Source organism: Zonotrichia albicollis, chromosome 2 (assembly GCF_047830755.1).
Source record: "Zonotrichia albicollis isolate bZonAlb1 chromosome 2, bZonAlb1.hap1, whole genome shotgun sequence".
In the NCBI taxonomy this organism is placed as follows: Eukaryota; Metazoa; Chordata; class Aves; order Passeriformes; family Passerellidae; genus Zonotrichia; species Zonotrichia albicollis.
Genome location: NC_133820.1, coordinates 112986438 through 113009877, shown reverse-complemented (window position 1 = coordinate 113009877; position 23440 = coordinate 112986438). Strand labels below are relative to the sequence as shown.

General features: G+C 42.4%; 1 long non-coding RNA gene across 12 annotated transcripts in view; it reads right to left on the bottom strand.

The window, feature by feature from the left end:
• Window positions 1-23440, bottom strand: part of LOC113459698 (uncharacterized) — a 201238-nt gene that overhangs the window by 69142 nt on the left and 108656 nt on the right. The window contains exon 5 of one of the 12 annotated variants that reach the window (XR_012579184.1): window positions 3168-3866. The exons of 10 other annotated variants lie outside the window; for them this stretch is intronic. This is a non-coding gene — a long non-coding RNA (uncharacterized LOC113459698). Of the gene's footprint in view, window positions 1-3167; window positions 3867-14963; window positions 23420-23440 lie in introns of those variants that run through there. One more of the 12 variants, XR_012579177.1, reaches the window with a different exon arrangement.

The window sequence follows — 23440 nt, the reverse complement described above, 5'->3', positions numbered from 1 at the left end:
TTTCAGGAATAGATGCAGGCAGCATGCTCAACTGCTTTGGCTCCTGTCATGCCATTGCATTCCTGTCAAGCTGCTCCTCTGAATTCCTGCTCACTAGCCTTTCATCAGCAGTGACCTCTGCACTGCTTGAGTCAGCTAACACCTCATTTGCTTTCATGTGAAGTGCCTCCTGGGCAGAGGATATTGCCAGTGGCAGGTGGGTGAACTCCTGCTCATCACTGGTGTGCTCAGGCTGTCAGCCTGCCATACCTGCCCCCACCCACACCCCCTACATCCAACTCAGTTTGCAGGGTCTGGGCTTTGTGTGTGAGAAAATGCACTGTAGGTGTGTGGGCAGCATAGTCTTGAGTAGAAAGTGGTTTTCTCACAGTGACTTTGAAGAGCTCCTTCAGCTCTGTGTATCTGGATCTTGTCACTGTGTCTTTTGAGATCCTCAGACAAAGCTATTCTTTTTTTGTCCCTCAGGTCTCTCCTTTTTTCCTTCTTTCCCTATGCTTCCTCTCTTTTTAGATATGTGCTTTAGTATACAAATGTAGAGGGTACAAAATTCAGTCATTTCACTCACTGAAACACATCATTGAACACATCAACACTTGGAGGGTTTGTGTTTTTCCTCTCTTTCATTTGACTTCAGTGAGGTCTGAGTTTAATGGCTTTTTTATTATTTTCTGCTAGATAGAATAGCCTGGTGGTTTGTAGCCTTAGGACAGACATTGTGGAATATTTGCCATATTCACATGGTCTCTAATATCTATATTTTTAAATAATCCCTTAAACCTCATTGAGAGCCTAAGGATGCTTAGAGACAAAAATTTCAACAGGGCTGTGTCTCAAACAACTTAGAACAGCGCTCTGAAATTTATTTCTTAATTATATAATTTGTTTAGGATTGCAATTTGCTCTCTGGAGGTGATTGAACTTTCCATTGCAGTAGACTGGGAAAGTATATATAGTCATCTCTGCTGAGGGAAATCTGAATTTCCAGATATTAAGGGGCAATGTACTAACTTGATTGATAGCAGCCTGCTCAGAATATGTTGGCTTTCTCTGCTCCTGTCTTTGTATTTTCTTCTTTCATTTTAATCAGTGCAGTCCCTGAAGATTGTAACTGCTGTCCTCTGGAGGGATGTTTCCTGTGGAATTCAGAATATACAGCATTTTTTTGACCTCTGCCTCCTGTTGTGCATGGTCATGCCTCACATTTCTTGTCAGCCTTTCTTTATGGCTAATAAATTCAAATATTAGAGAAAATTATTCTTCCTTTCTGCCAGCCAGTCTTGCTTTATGCAAAGATGTTTGTGATGCCCCAAGGATTATGCTTGTATGGATAATCCCACAGGCTTCTTGTTGATTTTATGCTAAGAATTTCCTAAGCTATAAAGAACTGGCCTGCAGTTTAACACCAATCTGGCTCTTCTTCAGTGTATCACACTCACTCACACACACACACACACAGAGCTCAGAGCTCAATTTGCTGGGCACTAATGATGTCTAAACTAGTTTGTTTGTACTGTCTCTAGGTCAGATTGATAAATTGATTGATAAATTTTATTTCTTTAACTAATATCTCAGCTTGGTGGCTTATGCATCTCTAATTGTGTGTCTCCCAGACACAACAAAATCATCCCCTTTTCCCCCTCATATGTATTTCTTCCCACTTCCATGTATTTCTTCCCACTTCCATGCATTAAGGTTTAAGGAGTCCTTTCTCTGTTTCTTATCTGTTAGGCTTTTCTGAGATACTTACCCTGATTTTTTTTGGTCAAAACCACATAGACTCACGTTTTTTGATGGCTCATGGCCAACATTACAAGCTCACCTTCATTTACTTCCCGTATAATATCATGTACAATGGCCTCATGTAGTTCAGTATTTTAGGCAAATAAACTGCTGCATTTGACTTATATAGGAAATTAATCTGCCCATTTCTTCCTTGGATGCTTAGATGTGTATGTAAGTCTGTATCATAATAAGTTTTCAAATATTTTAAACAACAACAACAACAATAATATTAGTAATAATAATAATGATGATTACTTCGTTTGTTAATGTATGCCCTTTTATAAATATGATAGTCTTTTTGCATAAACTGGCTACTGAATTTAGTAGATTGTGGAAAAAATAAAACTTCATAAGCAGCACAAAGAATGAATCCTGCCTTTCTCTGGCTTTGTTTCTCAGGACACACAGTACCAGTACAGACTCACTGGTGCCTGATATGGTTTGTGCTCCTACTGCAACAAGAACACATTAGCAGGGAGCTCTCTATCAAACTGTCTGTATGCAGTAGTTGAGTAGGAAGAGACCATATCTGAGACCTCTGACCCTTTGTCAAAAATCACCAGTTGATTTAAAAGGCAAGGCATGATAACAGAAAAGATGTAGACAATCTGAGTGTTTAAACAATATTTCGTTGGGAAATCCAGCTTAAAAACAAGACCAAGAGAAAACACCACTGCGTAGTGTAATCTTTTATCTGAGATCAAAAATATGCTTTAAAGTAAAATCTCTTGCTAGAAATTTTCACTCAGCTGGGCTAACTTGTTCATTGAACTCCCTTATATGGACAACTTTTCTTTCACTTCTTGTCCAACTCATATTTGATAAACTGTGTAGTCTTTTAGGTAATTGACAATATGTCTATTCGGTGTCCTGCAAGGATCAAAATGATCAACTTCCATCTGGTCTGCTTTTAAGAAACACTTCCCACTTCAAAGTCCACTAGCAGCCTTTTCCCTATGTTGTCAACAAATTGCTCTCTCATTTAACTTCTGACCCTTCCTGTTGCCCTAAAGAGATGCTACAAAATAAATTGTCCTCAAAAAATATTTCCAGGAAGAGTTTTTTCTCTGACTGCCAGCCTAAAGATATGCCTATGCCTGGTCTTCCACTTTCCTTCCTGACATTAGTTCTGGCAGCTGTGTCTAAAAGAGGCTGATATATTCAGTGTGCTGGAGGTAGGTGCATTAAACAAAGGTGTCATGCAGCTAGCAGGACATAAAGGAACGTGGCATTGCCATCTTATTCCCATTTTGGCTGAGTGTTGGTTATAAAAACATCTAAGAGAAGCAGTAAAAACTTTGCTTTCCTTATCACCATCTATCTCAGCATAGCATTAATATTGACACTTGCAGAGCTGTTAAATGCTATCATTATCTGTAAAGCAGAAATGCTTTTACTACATTTATTAACCCTTTTAAATACAGGAAAATTAATTTTTTAAAATGTATCAGTGCAATGAATTTAAATAAGAGGTTGTCAGGGAATTGAAATAAAACCCTTTGATTTTCTCTGTTGTAGTTTATATTCTAAATATATTTAAGAGTCTAGCTAGGAAAAAATATGAACTAGAAATCTGATTAGACTCAGTGGAAAACAGTGTCATTGAGTTTTTTTCCTTTCTTTCTTTCATGTTTAACAGGAACAAACCACACTTAGAAGAACTGAGTCCTGCATGTGTAATATATCTCTATCTCAGGACAAGGTGTACTGGAGAAGAAAGGATCTGTTAAGTGCTTAGTTCCTATCAACTTTCAGTTGCATTTGGGCATCTCTCAGAGATTTTCTCCACATATACATTACCTGACACTTGTCCCTTTCTGCAAACACTCTGCTCCCCACTGCTAGTAAAGGCTGGCTCACCAAGGGCTCTTGGCTTTGGATAAGAAACTTTTACAATTATATTTATAGCATAAGTACAGCTGTTACAGAACAGCTTACACTCCACACCTTCGGGACCACAGATGGAAAGAGGTTGGATGGACAAGGAGCATGGGAACGAAGGGATGCATCCACTTTCTTCTGGGAACCCCAGGTAACAGCAAGTTCTTCCAGCAGGCTGTGGAGATGAAGGGAAGAGAAGCAACCTACAAGAAACACCGACAGAAATGTGGCTGTCCTCCTGTTGGAAAGGAGGTGACACATTAGTTTGCGCTTCAAAACATTTCTTTTTGTCTTGACCTAAAACTAGTGGCTTTGTTGATCAATTTAGTAGGCTAGAACAACTAGGAATAGGTCTTGTTTTGAAATAAAAGAGGAGAAAACGACCTCTTACATCTTGAGAATACAAATTCCTCCCCACTTGCCACTGGAGAACACATGACTCATTCTTGCAGCTCTCCTGAGCCTATTGCTGCTGCATAGCTGTCAAGATCCAGAGCAATTCTAACCTTACCTGAAAGCAGAATGGCTAGTGAAAAATCCCTGTAATGGTACTATCTGTAAATGAGAGAGCTGGGGGTATAAATCAAAGGCTTTTGACTCTCATTTCGGTGAAGCGGAAAATAGAATTGTCCAACTTAAAAACAGAGAAAAAGAAGAACAGCACATGGGTATAGAGAAGATGGACAATAGATTAGCTTAAGGATTTAAAGAATCACTACAGGAGCTCACACATAAGGCTTTTCAGTACACCTGTGTGTGCTTGGAGGTATATCCTGCTCCACAAGTATTCCCTGCCCTAAGATTTCAATAGCGAAAGGATGAAAATAATAAAGGATTCAGCTATGAAGACCAAAAAATAGTGCCAGGAGAAGCAAATAATGTTCTCTCACAATACTAATTTCTTCTGTGGCTTTTCTATCAGTCAAGAAATGGACACTTTGAACAGATTTTACCTCATTAAAAACCAGTATTGTATGAAGAATATCAAACGTGCACTTCACATTTAAAAAGTGTAAGAACAAAATCTTTCTTTTATATTTCATCAACACTGATATTAGCTTTTAAAACCCTGTGGAAAAGCTGAGAAGTTTTGCAAACCCTACTTTAATACAGTTATACAGTAATACACTTGTTCTTACATACATAGCAGGAACAATGATACAGATTCGTATGCCATCAAGACTACATTAAAGAGGCATTTTTCTTTGGCCCAGCAATAGCCTTCTGATGGGCTTGTGGTGGATTATAATTAATGCATAATAAGTCCTATCTTCACCTACATATACTCATGATAAGATCTTTTTTGAATCATATTTCAGAACCTCCCAAAGAAGAATAGGCAGTAAGACATGAAATCTGCCTAATCTTCCTCTGACTCCTGACCTCATGCTTTCACATCAGGTATTTTGAGTGTTATAAATCAAGAGCTGCCTTCTTTAACCCTTCAAGTGAGAATATACATTATTAATTGGTTGTATCAGGGTCATTCACTTAATCTGTGTAGGCATATCAATATATTCTTACATTCCTTTTGTTCTGAAGTAAAAAAAAGGTACAAGGAGTATGGAACAAAACTCCAATGTATTTGGGCATACATTCATTAGGCTTAGAAATTAAGCTCAGCTGCCCCCAAAGCCTAGGCACTGGTTCCTTATAGATGTTGTGGTAAAGGTATCCAAGAAAAAAAAGATACACAAGTGTCTGAACAAACTCAGGCAGGATTTCTTTCCCTTCAAAATTTACCTTCTCAAGCATCACTTATCACCAGTGAAATATTACTTATGACTATTAAATCTGCAGCATATTTAAAACTCCACTGTCAGCACGAGTCATGTTTCATCAGGAAAAAAGCTCTGTTCTTAATAACTGCTCAATTGTTCCCTCATTTTTCCTTCCATTTAGAGGTTGTAGCAATACTTCTCGTGAAGTCCACACATCAAGAACATAGATGGTGGAAGGGCTCCAGTAACATGACTTTAAAATTAATTACAGGGTTCAAGATACCAGTTCTTGTAGCCAGATTACTCTATGCTTCCCTCACATGATTCAGAGCATTCCTTAAAAATTTAAGGATATCATACTTATGAAAAAACTTAAAGAAAATTATTTATGTCTAGCCTGAATTCTCACAAGCTTAAAGAAAAAGAAAAAGAAATAAAAATCAAAGCAATGGAAAATTAGGACATAAAATTCCCTGTCTTAAGGAATTTTCATTACATTTTGAAACAGTGTACAAGGCAAAAGAGAAAAAAAAGAGAAAATTTTCAAGTTGGCCCTTCTTAGAACCACAGGATCATTGAGGATACAAAAGGCTTCTAAGATTGACTAATGAGTTCAGCCATTAATCTTGATCTGACCCAGCTTTGGATCTGGCTGATAATGTCCCAGTAGATTATGGTGAAGGAATTTCAACTGAACATACAAGACCAAAACAAAACAGACTGTAGTTGAGTACATAAGACTACTTACAGACATCAGATTTTGCCTTCTTGAATATCATTGAACATGATAAGGGACTTTCTCTCCTGTTAAATAAATGTTTAAGATGCTTTTTGTGACACTTTCATTTTTCTCCTGAAATTAAAATAGTTGCTTGTGATTCTCAGAATGACAAGTGTACTGGACGCTTCCAAAATACCTTTGATAATCATTAGGCTTCACTATCAGTTGGAGGAGAATCATATTTCCAGCACACACCACGATTTTTATACTCCCTAATATCAGTGTAGGATGTTCTAGGGTAGCTTTTTATACTCAGTCTCTGAGGAAATGAGCTAGAAGGGCTTTTCTGGCTCACTTGTCAATACAATGGTGCTCAACCATGCTATGATGCATCTAGGGATTAATTTATTGCCATTAACAGATCCATGAGGGAAACACAGGTGGCTAGGAACAAAAATTACCTATCAGAAAAGGAGGAGTAATGAAACCTTTTTGAGTAATGAAAGGAGAAAATAGATTGTAAGTGAAAATGACAATACTGCTAGAGAAGACTGTCTGTTATGGGTGACTGCTGACAAGCAGTAGTGTGATCCAGCCAGTGATGAAGGAAAACCAAACAGAGATATATCTCTGATTTAAGGGATGGAATCACCATAACACAAGAAACCTCTAGGGAGAGGCTATACTGGAGTGACTTCAACTTGTGTAACCATAAGTAAATGAAATTTAAGGTAACAAGGGCAGGTATTTGTAGTAGTGTAACCATGGCAGCAAAAAACTCAGTCTAAAAAAGTCTCCACCTGCTAAAGGACTTGCATAAATACTTGCCATTTGGCCTCACAGAGCCCTTGACTACCATAATTACACCTGTAATAATATCCAAGCTAGAAATGCTGCACATAATAACCACAATATAAATGCTTCTTCAGACTAAAACTCCCTTAAAAGGATCCAAAGCCATTTGGTGTCCCTAGCATACTCTCCATTGATTTCAGTGAACTTTGTTTCAGCCCTTTAATGTTAAAGATGAATGTAACATATTAAATTATTGAACAGAGTACTTGGTCTTAATAAGAGCAAATTATTTCTTCAGGATAATAAAACTGATTCAGCTGTAGTGGGATAACAGAGAAAACAGACTCAAGGAAAACTAATTAAAGCATTTTGAGTACTAGAACTAAGTTTCTTTCTCCCTGACATAAGAAATTATTTTCAGGACTTTTATAAAACATTTATTCTAATATAAAGAAGGTAATAAAAGTGATATGCTGTAGCCTTCTTCCCTAGCTAAGATCAAACTGCCTACCTTCTATGAAAGGGAGCAAATTGCCCAGAGTATGCCTCTTGAACACAGAAAAAAAATTGTTTGCTATTGAAATGTGGAAGTCTATTAAGTGTTGGGCTGTGATTGCTTTCCAATTAGCTTTTTCAAAGTTCTAAGGAAAAAAGAAAGCCAAGGTGGATTCCCAGCTTGCAAGACAGCTATTAGATTTCTACGCAACCAAGGGTCACCAGATGGCTGTGCTTTATTCCATCATCCAGACGTTTTTCTGTTAAGGAGAAAAGGATTTCTAGGAGGAATCGAAGGGCAAAGCTAAGGAAGGTGAGTTGTTCTTTAATTAGTAAAAGCATTGCTGGCTCTACTGAAGGTCAGCACTCCCCAGGCAATTGCAGTAAATATGTGTGGGTACCAAGGAGATGATTGAAGGGCTTGAGTGGGGATATTTAGGCTGAGGGGGATGAATTTGGGCCAAAGAAGCTTTGGAGCATGAACTGTGGTAGTGTGTTAAGTTTCTTGTGTTATTCCCCCAATTTATGTATTGTTCTCCCCTATTATGTGTAAAATGGTTTCGTTCCCCCAGTTTTTCCCTCCACTGCTAGCCTGTCAGCTAAGTTGCTATAGTAACCGCTATTCATAGTTGCCGATGTGTAATTGCTCCTCCCCTGGTTTCCCTTATAAGTGAAAGTTGTTTCCTCCCTGTCCAGTCAATCACTCCCTTCCTCCTCCCAGGTTTCGAGAACCTTCTCCTCTCTGGAGATGGTGGTTGGCTGGGGTCCCAGGACACCTCCTTTACCTTTTGATTATTGGTCTCCATGGAGTGTCAGTTCTGTGAAGTTCATCCCCTCACCTTTCCCGATTGGTTCCGCCTGTACCCACCCCCCTCCTTTATAATCCTGTTTTCACCCCCTATGATAAAACCTTTTTCCCGGTTGGTTTCCCGGTGTTTGGATCCCGCATCACCTTCAATAAACCGATGTTTAACCCCCGGGAAATGGTCAGCTCCGTTCCTCTCCTATACCAGCGGTGTACGCCAGTCCGCAGCCAGCACAGCCCGAGGCCATCAGACGCCGAAGGGTGCTGGCCAGGAATTGCAGAGGGGCGTCGGCCTTTCGCCCTCAGCTAGTCGGACTCTAAACTTCGGGCCACATATGCTCTCCTCTGCAGATGGTGCCCACGTGGGGGTTTCACCGTACCCCGCAGACTGGACTTTAAATCTACTAGCCGTCAGACTACCTCCGGGGTCAGTGGACCAACCCGCCTGAACTTTTCGTTTGCAACGCTGTTTGATTAGGTGAACCCCGGACTCGGTTCCTTCCCTGCCTTTTTAATTTTCCCTGGGAGCTCTACGCGGGGGACTGCCGTCTGCCGTTTTTCGCGCCCACGGTGTTCCTGCACGGTAGCGCCGGGCCCAGTAGCGGGACTCTCGGCGCGGCACTGAGCGGTTGCGGCGGGCTCTTTCAGCGCGGGGCGGCTTTTCCGCGTGGTTTGCCGCGGCGGGGCCGCTACACCCCCCACGATCATGGGTGTGGGTCAGAGCAAAACCCAAAAAGGAGTTTTTTTTGTAGTTAAGGGTTTGTTACTTAGAAGAAGTTTTACTGCCCCCAAGAAAGAGTTGATAGTGTTGATTAGATGGGTATTCTCACATTTCCCCGGAGTTTCCCCAGAAGTTGCAAAAGAGCCGCGTTTTTGGGCAGCCGTTGTGGCCAAATTAGACCAACAGGTTAACGCTGGGGAACCCCGGTTGTCTAACGTGGCATACTGGGCAAGCAAAGTATTAACTTCGCTGCACCCAGCCGGGAGTTCAAGAAAGGATCTTTCTTCTTCGAGTTTGTTCCCCAGTTCTCCCGGTTCCCGCATCCTTACCCCCCAGCCCTCTCCCTCTTCCCACAAGCAGGAGCCCTCGAAAGGGATTTTAAAGGCCAACAAAAAGCACGGAAACCATTCTGCCCCTGCTCCCTCTCGACCTGCTCAGCCTCCCCGTTCGAGGAGCCCTGCCCAAGTTCCTCCATCCTCACCCTCTACCCCAGTTCCCAAGTCCCCAGTTTCAACCCCTAAGTGTGTTCCGCTTAGTAATGAAATTCCACAAAGTAGCTCCTTTACTGTTCAAGATGGCGAGGACTACGCGGTCTCTGCCGCCAGAGCTCCTTCTTCTTCCGCTAACCCTTTTTTCCCAAGCACCAACCCCTTCCTTTACCCTGACCACATCCCTTGCCCAGTTACCCCTCCCTCATACCCTCCCTCCGTCCCGCTCACTTCTCAGCACTCCGCCCCACCTTCAGCTCCTCCTCAAACCCCTCCCCCGGTGCAGCCCCCCATTCCCTCCCCCCCCGCTCCGCTTTCGTTTTTCCCTCCGCCTCCGAAAGCCGCCCAGGGGGCGGAGAAGGGTAGTTTGCCGCGCCCACTCCCTTGCCTTACGTCAGCTCCAAACCCCGCCTCAACCTCCTCCAGTTTCAGTTCCCACGCCACCCCCCCCAGCTCTCACGCTTTGTGTTCGGAGGGGGGGGGGGAAGCCGGAAACCGGAGCAAGCTCCCCTGTTAGAAGCCGCTCCGGTAACCTACCACCTAGGCGAAAGGGGGAATGCACAGGCACAGTGGGTGCCTATAGCCCAGGCCCAGATAATAGAACTGTGCAAGGCTCAGAGTGACCACTCCCGAGAATCAGAATATTTCCGAGGGCTCCTTCGACCGGTGGTCTCACAGGGAAATCTGGTGCCTGCGGACCTGAGAGCTCTTTTCTCCAGTCTTTTGAGACCCGTTGAATTTAGGGTCTGGGCGGGAGAATGGAGGAGACAGATTGTGGAGGTTCTCCCAACGCTTTGGGAGAACCCCTCCACATCTCATGACACCGAGGGCTTGGCAATTTCTGAGGACCACCTTGTAGGCACCGGGCAGTGGGCGAGTGGGGCAGCTCAGGCAAAGGCGTTGTTCACAGAACAACTCAGGGAAACAGGGAAAGCTGCGGAGCGTGCCTTTTATAAGCTAGCTACTATCACCTCCCAGCTAGAAGAAGAAGAAATAAGACAGGGCACATAGGAACCTTACCTAGAATTTATAGAAAGACTCTACCGGTTCGTTGAAGCGCAGGGTCCAGGAGAAAGGGAGAGAGAGGAGATGCTTAGGCAGATGGCTTATTACAATGCCAACACAGCGTGCAGGCGGGCTATCCGATCTCTCCCTCAAAACCCCCGACCTACAGTAGAAATGATGATCGAAGTGTGTGTCAGGACGGTTCCTCTACAAGACCCGAAAGCGTGCCCCAAAAGAGCCTCCGTAGCCTTTACAGAGTATCCGACGTCAGAGGACACAGACGCCAAAGCTGCCACCGCCACCGGACCAATGACACTGGGATCCGGGAGAAGGATGACAGCAGCTCACCCCTGCCACCTCTGTGGCAAAGTGGGGCATTGGTTGCCCCAGTGCCCTATGAAGCAAGATAGGAAGAGGAAAGAGGAAAAAGACCATCCAAATGGGTCAGGCCCCTCGTCCCGAAGCAGAAGATGCAGAAGGAAGCTGAGTCACAGGTTCAGGCGTGCAGGCGGCGGCGGAGAAAACCCTCCCAAACACCATCAGTTTCCTCAGATGTTTACTTCCTCCCCAATGCTGAGACTGCTGCTCCTACCCCTCTCGTCACTGAACTACCTCTGGTTTATTAATCCCAACCTCCCTCCCCCATTTCTTCTTCTTCTCCTGAACTGGATTTATTATTTGGGGCAGAACCATCTGTTTAAGTATTTTGCGTTTAACTGTTCACTTTTTGTCTTTTAGTACATTTCCCCAACTCACTTTTGATTTTCATCCTCCTAATTTGCAAGCTAGTCCGGAGAAAACTGACAGCGCCAAGTGCCACTGTCCCTTGCAATGTTCAGAAGACAAAGACACTCGTCATGACCAGCTGCGAGTTCCTGCATTCTAAGCTTAATTTAGACTTTTCTCTTCATTTTAATTTTTATTTGGTAAAAAACGGGGAGATGTGGTAGTGTGTTAAGTTTCTTGTGTTATTCCCCCAATTTATGTATTGTTCTCCCCTATTATGTGTAAAATGGTTTCGTTCCCCCAGTTTTTCCCTCCACTGCTAGCCTGTCAGCTAAGTTGCTATAGTAACCGCTATTCATAGTTGCCGATGTGTAATTGCTCCTCCCCTGGTTTCCCTTATAAGTGAAAGTTGTTTCCTCCCTGTCCAGTCAATCACTCCCTTCCTCCTCCCAGGTTTCGAGAACCTTCTCCTCTCTGGAGATGGTGGTTGGCTGGGGTCCCAGGACACCTCCTTTACCTTTTGATTATTGGTCTCCATGGAGTGTCAGTTCTGTGAAGTTCATCCCCTCACCTTTCCCGATTGGTTCCGCCTGTACCCACCCCCCTCCTTTATAATCCTGTTTTCACCCCCTATGATAAAACCTTTTTCCCGGTTGGTTTCCCGGTGTTTGGATCCCGCATCACCTTCAATAAACCGATGTTTAACCCCCGGGAAATGGTCAGCTCCGTTCCTCTCCTATACCAGCGGGGTAAGCCAGTCCGCAGCCAGCACAGCCCGAGGCCATCAGACGCCGAAGGGTGCTGGCCAGGAATTGCAGAGGGGCGTCGGCCTTTCGCCCTCAGCTAGTCGGACTCTAAACTTCGGGCCACATATGCTCTCCTCTGCAATGAACGAGAGCAGTGTGTGGCAAGTCAAACAAGTCAGTAGAAAGAGAAAAGTAACATGTTATCATGAACAACATAAATATGAAACAGGGCCCTCTCTTACAGTGACTACTGTGGGTACTTCAAGCCTTGAGGGTTAGATCTAAATAATCATTTATGCTGGTATTTAACTGCAGATATGTGAGAAGCCCTGTTGACATTGCCAAGCCAATTTCAAAGAGAAGAACAGATTTAAGTGCTTTGCTGGATGAGGGCCAGAGGCAGCTGAAGTTAGCACTAAGATCACTTTGGAGAGTTCTTTTTATTTCTGAATTCTCAGAGCACCCGGACCTCTTCCTGGATAGTCTTGGGAAGGATTATCAAGGTAAAGCAGATTTAAAACATGCAGATTTAAAAACACCTGGAACAGACCTTGAGACACTAGCTGAAACTCTTTGCACAGACAAGAATTTCCTTTGGCTCTTGAACAGAAATTTTTTATTAGGTTTTCTATCAGCTTTAGGGGCTATTTGTTGATTTAGGGGCTATTTGTTGATTGAGACTTTTAAAACAAAATATCCAGACAAATTTCTATTTCCCTCATTCAAATTACTTTATAATCTCCCAAATCTTATTTTTTCAGGTAAAAAAAGAAGTCTGTCCAAAAACATTTCTTCAGAAACTGGATTGTAATAATAAATGCCAGCCAGATATACCAGAGAGCCTTTCTTTTGGATGCCATCCCTTGTTTTTAAAAGCTATTTGAAATCAATTATCACACTGGGAAGGACTGTAAAGATGGGCTTCAATTCAACAGAATTGGCCTCTATGTTTTCTAATATCTGGAAGAGAAATTTTCTTCCTGGTTTTACAGAACTTTCTTCAGACTGTGCTATTTGCTTCCAGTTGCTTTAGACAATCAAGAAAATCCCACTCCAGACATGGCTGACTACAAAAGTTCTACTAAATTCACAGGAGTCTAGAAATTTTTCCAGTAGAGTTGTTTCCTAACCCCTGGGTCAAACTAATAGAAAAGGACAAATCCCCAAACTTTAACGTGGTCTGAATTGTTATGGACAAATCCTTGAGAACCAAAGGCCCTTTCATCCATTCAGACTTGGAACAATGTACATTTGCAGCCTATTAACTTTTGCAACTTGAGGATATGGTGCAGTGCTAGAATGTTTTTGACCACTCGCATTTACCTGAAATTGTGTCAGGTCTTACTTGGTTGGAAGCAAGGATTTGCCTTTTTTCCTTCAATTTCTTAGAAAAAATAGACTTCCACAGGTTATTACTGTTCTTACTTGAAGTATTCAATACAGACTTCACAAATCAATTTTGTTCATGACTGAAAGACAAGCTCAGTATCTGGAGGACTTTTTGGACACTGTAATGCAGCACTCTCTGTTTACTCCTGCAGTTTATGAAGAGTTCAGGATATGGACAGTGCATATGCTCAAAGCAAACTCTTGCACAGAGAAAAATGTAGTACTCCTATTGTCCAGTACAGATTTAGAATGTATCCAAGTCTATTCTCCATCACTGCTTAGCTGGCACTTCAGGAATTCTAATTGACAGTGATGATTAGAAAGAATAGCATTATCTCATGTTTAGGGGAGCTACAAAATTCCAGCCTCCTGTGGAAGGAGCATTCCTGTGACATCTGTGTGAGAAAACAGGGACAACAGATGAAGATGGCTCTGGGAGCCTGCTCTGAATATCTGTATTCAGGGAAAAGGTTTTGGATTGGTTTATCTTTGTGTCATGAAGAAAAGCTGTATGATTAGGGTGGTACTGTTACTGGGACGCTATTTCTCGTTGCTTATTGCTGCAGTAAATGTTCAGCGCCCCAACAGCAGCACAATTTATTTGCTCAGAGGGATGAAAGTTGGTTTTTTTGAATAGGTTTGAATTGGGTGAATTTCCACAGGTGTCAAAAAAAAAAAGGCTATTTAGAAGCACTACCCAGTTTGTCAAGACATTAAAGTTAGATAAATCTTCCTGCCACAATTGTATTAATGGGATTTTACACTAACAATTAAGTTCTATAAGAAAGAACTTGTTCTGAAGAGGTGTCCCTTTGGTACACAAAACTTTGCATCCTGCCAAAGATCCTAGTTGCAAATACACTGAAACTTATATTCCTTCCTGACTTCTGAAGCTTGTCCATGATTTATCCCCAAGGGGCTTGGCACCTGCCAGTGTCTCTTATTGCCTTGCAAATTACAAAGTTTTCCAACAACTATTCTTTCTTCCCTTTGAAATCTGTAAATACTATACTATATAGACATTTATTTTAATTAGTATTTTCAATGCTCCATTTTCAATTAATTTGTTGTGCTACTTGGTTAGTATTTTCACTGATTTTCCTTTAAAAGTGTTCATTTGGAATATTTTGTTCCTCTGGAGTGAGCTTTTCCCTTCACCCCTGTGGCTCCCAGCTCATGTCTATGGGTAACAACAGTGCACGTACATGCTCTCAACGCCCTGGGAGATGAGCTTAGACAACTTATCACTGGATCAGTGCTCCAAGTGGGGTTTCTAAATTTATTCAGTCTCCAACATTTTCTTTCTCACAGAACTTCTCTAGCCTGAATAATTTCTGTGTTTATTCTCTTTAAAAAATAAGAGAATAATTTTTTTTAAATTATTAAGGTTCTGGTTGAGCACTGTGAGCAACGTGCTTAATACAGAGTTTGACATATTGCAATAATTTTTGTGAGGTGTTATGCCCTACAATGAGGCATCACCTTTAAAAACATTAAAAATCTTCCTAATTTTCCAAAGTTCAGAGCACTCCTGGATTCCAGCAGCTTTAGTGGGAATGTTGTGTCAGCCCTGGCCTTCCCTGCAGTCAGGAGGATTTTTTAGCACAGGCCTATACACTTAAGCAATGCGATCAAATCACATTCTTTTTGAGCCCAGGCAAGGATTTCAGTTCCTCAGTTTAATGTACTCCAGTCTGAAACACTTGTTCTTAACAACTGTGAAAAAAAGGAAATGTTCAGGAGAAAGTTGTGCTTTATGCTGGAGTTGAACTTGAAGTGATCTCCTGAGATATCTTTTATCTGTATGTTAAGCAGAATGCACATTTATGGTGCTGTATAAATAATAATAATAATGCTATCATCTCTGTGTATTCTGTTTATTGTAATCTGTTTATTCTGCAAAACTCAGCAATGAAAGTAAAAATAGCTTCACTATGTGTTTTCAGTGAAGATCCATAGCCATTTTTATTTCATACAAACTTGTTCTTCCCCAGTTATAAGGCACTTTGTATTTAAAGCTATCAAAGGAAAACAAAGCAAAAAAAAAATCTCATAAACAAATGTTCTGACATCATTAAGTAACTCAGCTCCATAAAAACATGTGGCCATATAATCCAGTAATGTTCTTAAGTACTCCACAATCAAATCAGTGAAGAGTTCTACCTAAAAATCAGAGGTGGTTGATGGCCAAATGAATTTTAAAAATTTAAAAAATTAAGTGGAACCATACAACTTGAAGAATTAGTCATGACACAAGGAATCTTTTACCTATAAATCAGTGTGAAACCATCTCAGTTTCAGTAAGTAGCCACACTAGTTAGGGATTGATGGTCTATAGGGATCAACATTAAAAGGCAATAGCTACCACATTGTGGTATACAAGATATTAAAGCTATTTCCCGTACCCAACAGAGGAAATCAAGAAAGCATTCAGATATTAATGTCAGCCAGCATTTGTGAAATGAATAGGCTTGACCTCAGTAGCCCCTCTTTTCCAGCAAAAACTAGAAGCTGCAAAAAGTGTGTCCTTGTTTGTGACCTTGAAATCACCAATTCTGTGAATTATTAACTTAGAATAGAAGGAGATGGAGGACAAGAGCATTGGTAAAAGGAAGAAACACAGAGTTGTGCAAAACTTGCCCCTCATAACAACACCCTTTCCATGGATAAACAGTCTCTTCATGCTTTTAGGCTGCCAATCCTGCTCTTTTATCACCTGTAAATATAGTAATGGCATGTAAGAAAACTCTCCTGTAATAATTCAGGGAGAAAACAGGAATTGACACTCTGGGAATTAATCACAGTATTTTATATTACCCTAGTATGAAAGTCACCACCTTTAGATACTTTCACACATCATGCTTCCCTGTTCAAGCCATTCCCAGGGGATTTGCAACAGTTTCCTCATTCCAGGTCTCAGAAATTGCTACAAATGCAGTGATCAACACTGGAAACCCCCAGCAGTACAATTTTAAAAGCAAGAACTCTGCACTGCTGCAGGAGATTTCAGTGCGCTTTGATGTTGACAGACACCAGCCTCTCACTGAGCAACAGGTGCAAGAGCCAGGGGACACAAGTTTACTCTGGGAAGAGATGGAGATCACATGTTTTTCATTCTGGCCACACTGATAATTGATCTCCTCCTAAATAAAATACAGCAAACTATGCTGCATTAACACCCCATTTGCATAGGGATCCTAAAGTCTGAATGCAAACAGAGTATAGCTGAAGGCATGACTTCCCCACTGCAAGCAGTCAGCCAATGCAGCAACCATCCTAATGACTCCAGGAAAATTAAATTGATGTCCATCCCTGAAGAGCAAAGGCCCCAAGGGATCTCTCAGGATGCTTCAGCTGTGGCTTGGGGGCTTGGAATGGCCTGAATGTGCATCTCCCAGGCTGATGGTCAGATGAGATGTTGGCTTATTCTGGGCTATATCTTAGCACAACCCCTGGCTAACCCTGCCTCAGAATGGCCCTTCTCAGCCCTAAAAGCTTCTTTATTGGTCAGCACTGCTTCTGAGTTCACCATCCTAATGCTGAAACAGAGTTTGTCCAGCATGGAAAATGTCTGGGCATCAGACAGCAGTATGTGTGGTGCCCCATGAACCATTTCCAAGCCATCATGCCTAAATGCTGCCTAGTGGATGGCTCTAAAACCAGATTGTACTTCCCTGGGACTAACGGAGGTGCTGCTCCTCCCCTGCCACTGTGCTTCCCATCCAGCTGCCTCTCCAGGGTGATGGAAGAAGCTGGGTGCCACGTCCTCTTGGGTGGCAGCTTGTGCATGGTCAGTCTCGCACAGTGTGGCCCCTCTCAGGTGCCACACATTTTGGGTTGTCTGCACCACGGGTTACACCTTGCCAGCCCTACTTGCATGTAATGCAGCTGCTGACCTGCAGTGTCTTGTTTTTCCTCCCTTACTTTAGCTTTGTTAGCTAAACATAGCAAGACCACATCCCCCCACGTGACCAGGGGCTGCTTACTGCATCTTGTAGCATCTATCCAAATTCAATACCTGCATCATTTCTGACAGCTTTTGCTGCAAAAACCTCTGTCTTTGCTGCCTTTATGTCCCATTAAAGACCTGTCAGTCCTTTGTTTCTGTCTAGCCCTCCCTAGCCCTGGGTTGAAGTACCTTATTAAAAATTCCTTGCAGACCTACATTAGTATAAATTAAGAGGTAGAGGACATTATCCTGCGAACTATGTGAATTTTTATTCAAATAATTCTATTAGCATAATTACCTTTTTCAGAAATTAAATGAATATTATTACACTTGATGTGCTACAAATTATAAAAGCAAAATTTCACTTGTAAGGTTGCACAGTTCTCAAGCAATTAGCCATATTGCACCCAGCAAACCAAAATTAAACACATAAATTAAACCAGCGGGGGGGATAACAATGTTAGAAAGGGGGTATAGACTTTATGTGGTTTGTTCATTCTGAAGCTCCAACTAAAGATAGTTCTGACAGGAACAGGTCAGACAAGAGGGGTTAACAGGTTCCCCCACACTTTTCTAACTTGCAGTGTAAAAATCTTACTTGACAGAACAATTATGTGGACTACTTTCACTAGAGATAATAACATAATCTAAACAAGTCATCTCCTTGTGTGCTCCATGTATAATCTTGCAATCTGTCCCTAATTTTTACAATACATCGCTGTTATTGACATTTTAATCAATAGGCACATTGGATCTGAACTCAGCCTTCACACTTTTTTATGATTATCAAATTCATGTGCAGCCACCTACACAAAAATATACAGCAATTTATAGACACACCTTTTATTCCAGAGACATCAATTATTACAGCTGCCAAAATGTATCAGCATAAAGAAATATTTCCAGGATTGTTAAAGCATTTAGGTGACAGCAGTAAATTAAATAGCTTGGAGAGACATGTGAATGCTACAGAATGGTCTCTAAAGTGTCTCTCACTCACAGAGTTTGCTGAAATTCTTCTAGGCCAGCTTCAACATAGGAAATGTCCTGTGTTTGAAAAATACACATTTGTTTTACCAAACTTAGAGTTATGCCAGTCCCTCAGCTGAGGGACCAATTCTGTCCTTTGCTGTGCGAGTGCTCACCATGATGATGTGGAGGAGCACTCCAAGAGCGCTTACAGCATGCTCTGCTCTCTCCAACAAATGACAATTTTCTTTGAGGCCCAGCCTGGAGTGCTGCAATGGATGGCTGTAAACTCTTCAGGAGGGACAATTGTTTAGTCTGGAGAAGGCTGAGGCAGGACCTCATCAATGCCTCTAAGCATCTGAAGGCAGGGTGTCAGGAAGGTGGACCCGGTGGTGCCAAGCAATGGGACAAGAGGCAAAGGGCAGAAAGTGAAGCACAGGAGGTTCCACCTGAACAGGAGGATGAGCTGCTTCACTGTGCAGGTGGCTGTGCATTAGAACAGGTTGCCCAGAGAGGCTGGGGAGTCTCCCTCACTGGAGATACTCAAAAGTTGTCTGGACACATTTCTGAGTAGTGTGCTCTAGGGATCCCTGCTTGAGCAGGGAAGTGTGACTAGATTACATTCAGTGACCCCTTCCAACCTTAACCATTCTGTGATTTTGTGATAGGCAAGGAAAGAGGGGTGGTGGGGTAGCCCTGTGTTTTGGTTGGTTAGAGATGAATCGTGGTAGCCATAGGGCCCAATGTTTATGCACAGGAAGCAGAGGGAAGGCCAAGAAGGCAGAAATCAGGTTGGGAGTCTGTTCTAGACCACCTAACCGGGATGAAGAGGCAGACAAAATGTTATATATGCAGCTGACACAGCTGGTGAGTGAGCCAGCTAGGGAAGGCATCCCACTGGACCTGCTGTGAATGGGGAAGGGCTGGAGCTTGGGGCCTCTCTTGGCCATAGTAATTACAATTTTGATTCTTGGAGAAGTAAGGAGAGGAGTTATCAAATACCTTGGATTTCTGAAGGTCAGCCTTTGCCCTCTCTAGAAAACTCTGCTTTGCAGAGTCCCATGGGAAGCAGTCCTGAAGGGGGAAGGAGTCCAGGAAGGCAGGACACCCTTCAAGAGGAAAATCTTAAAGGCACAGGAACAGGCTGCACCCAAGTCCCAAATGGGAAGGCTGGCTAAACAGGGAGTTTTGTCTGGAACTCAGGAAAAAATAGACTTCAGAAGAAGGGACCCATGCACTTTAAAAGAAAGGACAGGGAATATGGGAGGAGCATAAGGATGTTATGAGATTATACCAGGAGAAAATTATAGGGATCAAATCACAAGGGATCAAATCACCAGTAGAACTTCATCTGGCTAGTGTTGTAGAAGAGAAATTTTTAAAATTTCTATAAATACATTAACAACAAAAGGAGAACTAAGGATGATCACCATCCCTTATTGGCTGCATGGGAAACATACAGACAAAAGGTGAGAATCAGGCTGGGATGCTTCATGACTCCTTTGTTTCAGTCTTAGTATTAAAGACAGTTGTTCTTCAGACCCCGTGAGCTGGAAGAGACGAAAAGAGAGCAGAATGAAGAAATCTTAATCCAAGAGGAAACAGTCAGCAACTTAATATGCCACTTAGGCAAGCACAAATCTTTGAGACCAGGCATCATCCACCCAAGAGTACTGAGGGTGCTGGCTGAAAAGCTACTTTCTGTCATTCTCAGCAGTCCTGGCTAACTGGGGAGGTCCCAGTTCACCAGAAGTTAGGAAATGTAGTATTCATCTACAAGAAGGACTGGAAGGAAGATCTGGGGAACTACAGGGTTGTCCACATGACCTCAGTACTGGGGAAGATCATGAAGCAGATCATCTTGAGCGCCATCACATACATGTATGGGACAGCCAGGGGATCAGGCCCAGCCAGCACAGGTGTGTGAAAGGAAGGTGCTCCTTGACTGATCTGATCTCCTTTTATGACACGCTGACCCACCTGATGGGTAAGGGAAAAGCTGTGGCTGTTGTGTACCTGAGCTCCAGCAAAGCCTTTGGCACCAATTGCACACCATTCTCCTGGAGAAGCTGGCTGCTCAGGGCTTGGATGGGTGTGCTCTTCTCTGGGTAAAAATTTGTCTGGCTGGGCTCAGGGAGGGGCGTGAATGTGCTGCCTTCAGCTGGCAGATGGCCACAAGCAGCATTTCCCAGGCATCAGCACTGGGACCAGTCTTGTTTAATTTCTTTATCAATGATCTGGACTAGGGGGTTGAGTGCACCCTCAGTCAGTTGGCAGATGACACCTATTACAGTGACCTTAGGAGGTCACTGGGTGAGAGAAGGATGAGAATCTTGTTTCTTGATCAGAAGGCTTGATTTATTGATATATAATATATGATACATTATAACTATACTAAAAAGAATAAAGAGAGAGCTTGCAGAGACTGCTAAGCTAAGAATAGAATAGAAAGAATCAATAACAAAGTTCTGTGTTCAGGGAATCTCCCCTGAGCTGCTCCTGTGATTGGCCCGTAATGGTACCCATGGAAGAAGAGCCAATCACAGGAGCCCCTGCCACATTTTCACAGCAGCCGATAACAATTTGTTTACATTCTTCTTCTAGGGCCCTTTGCTTCCCAGAAGATGGACAAATCCCAAAGAAAGGATTTCTATGAAAAAATGTCTGCGACAGACACCCATTTAGGTGGGAATGTTGATGTGCTGGAGGGCAGGAAGGCTCTGCAGAGGGATCTGGACAGGCTGAATCCATGGGCTGAGGCCAATTGCATGAGGTGCAACAAGGCCAAATGCTGTGTTGGGTCACAACAACTCCAGGCAGGGCTACAGGAGAGGGACGTGGGCATGGTGGTGAACAGCAGCTGAACATGAGCCAGTGTGTGCTCAGGTGGCCAAGAGGGACAGAAGGCACCCTGACCTGTATAAAAATAATGTGACCAGCAGGACCAGGGCAATGGAGCAGGTGAAGGGTCTGGAGCACAAATCTGATGAGGAGCAGCTAAGGGAGCTATGGCTGTTTAGCCTGGAGGAAAGGAGGCTCAGGGAAGACCTTGTAGATGTCTACAAGTACCAGAAAGGAGGTTGTAGTCAGGTGGGGATTGCTCTTTTCTCTCAGGTAACAAGGGACAACATAAGAGGAAGCAGAGACAGGTTGCACCAGCGGAGATTTAGATTGGATATCAGGAACAAATCCTTTGCAGGAAGGGTTTCCAACTGGAACAAGGTGCCCAGGGAAGTGGCAGAGTCACCATGCCTGTAAAAATTTTAAAGATATGCAGAAGTTGTGCTAGGAACATGGTTCAGAGCTGGACTTGGCAGTGTTGGGTTAATGATTGTACTTGATGATCTGAAAGGTCTTTTTTAATCTAAAAGATTCAATAATTACACACATTTTGTACAGTTCTTGCCAGAAAAAAGGGTAGAAATTCCATCTTTTTCTGCCTGTTTCATAGTGCTTTGAAGAGGAAGCAGATGATGTGCTTACCATGCAATGTTCTGGAGTTTGGGTAGTTTTCTAGCAGAAGCCAGGTTATTTGCTTTGGCCTAAAATATACTGAATTGTTTGGAGGCTGACTGCTTCAGGGAGCATGTCTCCTCATGGTGCTGCAATAGCATAATGGAATAGGAGTGATTTGCCAGCTAGGAGAGATTTCAAGAGAGAGGCCTTTGACTTGTTTTCTCCTCATTCTTCTGTCTTTTAGTATGCCAGAGTGTGGTGGTGTTTGCAGGGGTCCCAGGATGAGGGAAGAGACGAGAATGTTGACTCCATGTTTCAGAAGGCTGATTTATTATTTTGGAACTATACTAAAAGAATATAAGAAAGGATTTCATCAGAAGGCTAGGCAAGAATAGAAAAGGAATGATAACAAAGGCTTGTGACTGACTGAGACAGTCCGAGCCAGCTGACTGTGATTTGCCATTAATTAGAAACAACCACATGAGACCAGTCACAGATCCACCTGTTGCATTCCACAGCCTCAGATCATTATTGTTTACATTTTGTTCCTGAGGCCTCTCAGCTTCTCAGGAGGAAAAATCCTAAGGAAAGGATTTTTCAGAAAATATCATGGCTACACCAGAGTTTTTGTTTATTCAGGTTCTTATGTCACACAGTATCATTAGTCTCTTTTTTCCTCATTGGAGTGGCTGTTCTAACATCCAAGAAGGATTTGATTTATAGGGAATCTTCTACACATGAAGTTTATGTTGTGAGTATTTGTCTAGTCCATATTAAATGGATGGAGTTTTGTATGTATTTGTAAATGCATCTGGAAGAAGAGGAGCTCCTGATAAAATAAACGTAAGTGCGTTTAAAATAGGTTAAGTATTTTTGTACAATTGTTTGGTGAAAGAGACAAAATTAGTTCTTTCCAGTGTCAAAACTGAGCGTAGGAAGGAAGAGAAAGGAAAAATAATTCAGAATTTCTTTAAGTTTCTCTAAATGACATTAAATCCAAGATTACAAAAAGCAATTGAAACAAATTGATCCAATCGCACTTTGTATTGCTTCTGCTTTCCAGCATAAGAAGGTATGCTTTTGCAGGAAAAGAAATGAATATTTCATTTAGTCATACATAGGTGTACAGCCTCTGGGCAAAGAGAAGTAAGATTAGTGAGTAAGACTGGCCTCAGTCAGGCCACAGGGCCTGTACAAGAGAAATACTCAGGGAGCTCAGAATATGCCATCATTTCAAATCCCAGTGAATCACTGTCATGACAAATATGAGCATTTGCTGCAACTGCACTGACTGAGTTTAGTGTTTACTCAATGATGTACTTCTGCCTCGGGAGTGTGCCAGCAGGAAGAAGTGTGAGAAGATAATAAATTTGGCCTGGAAAAGGACTTTTGTAAAGCCAGGAGGAAGATGTTGAGTCTGATTAGTGTGGTGATTCCTGAAGCGCTGTATAAAGGGAATGGCAGTAGGGGTGTAATTTGGTTCTGACTACCCCAATTTGTCCATATCCTGAGTACATCAGCTTCCAAAAGAATTAATTTAGTCCTTTTCCCATGTATTGGTGTATTGGGGAATGATGTAGTTGTTGTGCCTACAACAGTTTATCATCTACAACACTGTATTTTTCTGCCCTGCATCTACCCAGTATCAGAGATAGTGATGTCTCCACTCACATCTGTCAGTCCCTCTCTTCGGCAGTGACACACATTTCACCTTTGCAGCAGCAGTAACACCTCCCTGGACTAAAACCTCCCATCAGTGTCCTTCCATGCCTGCCTCATGAAATATTAAAA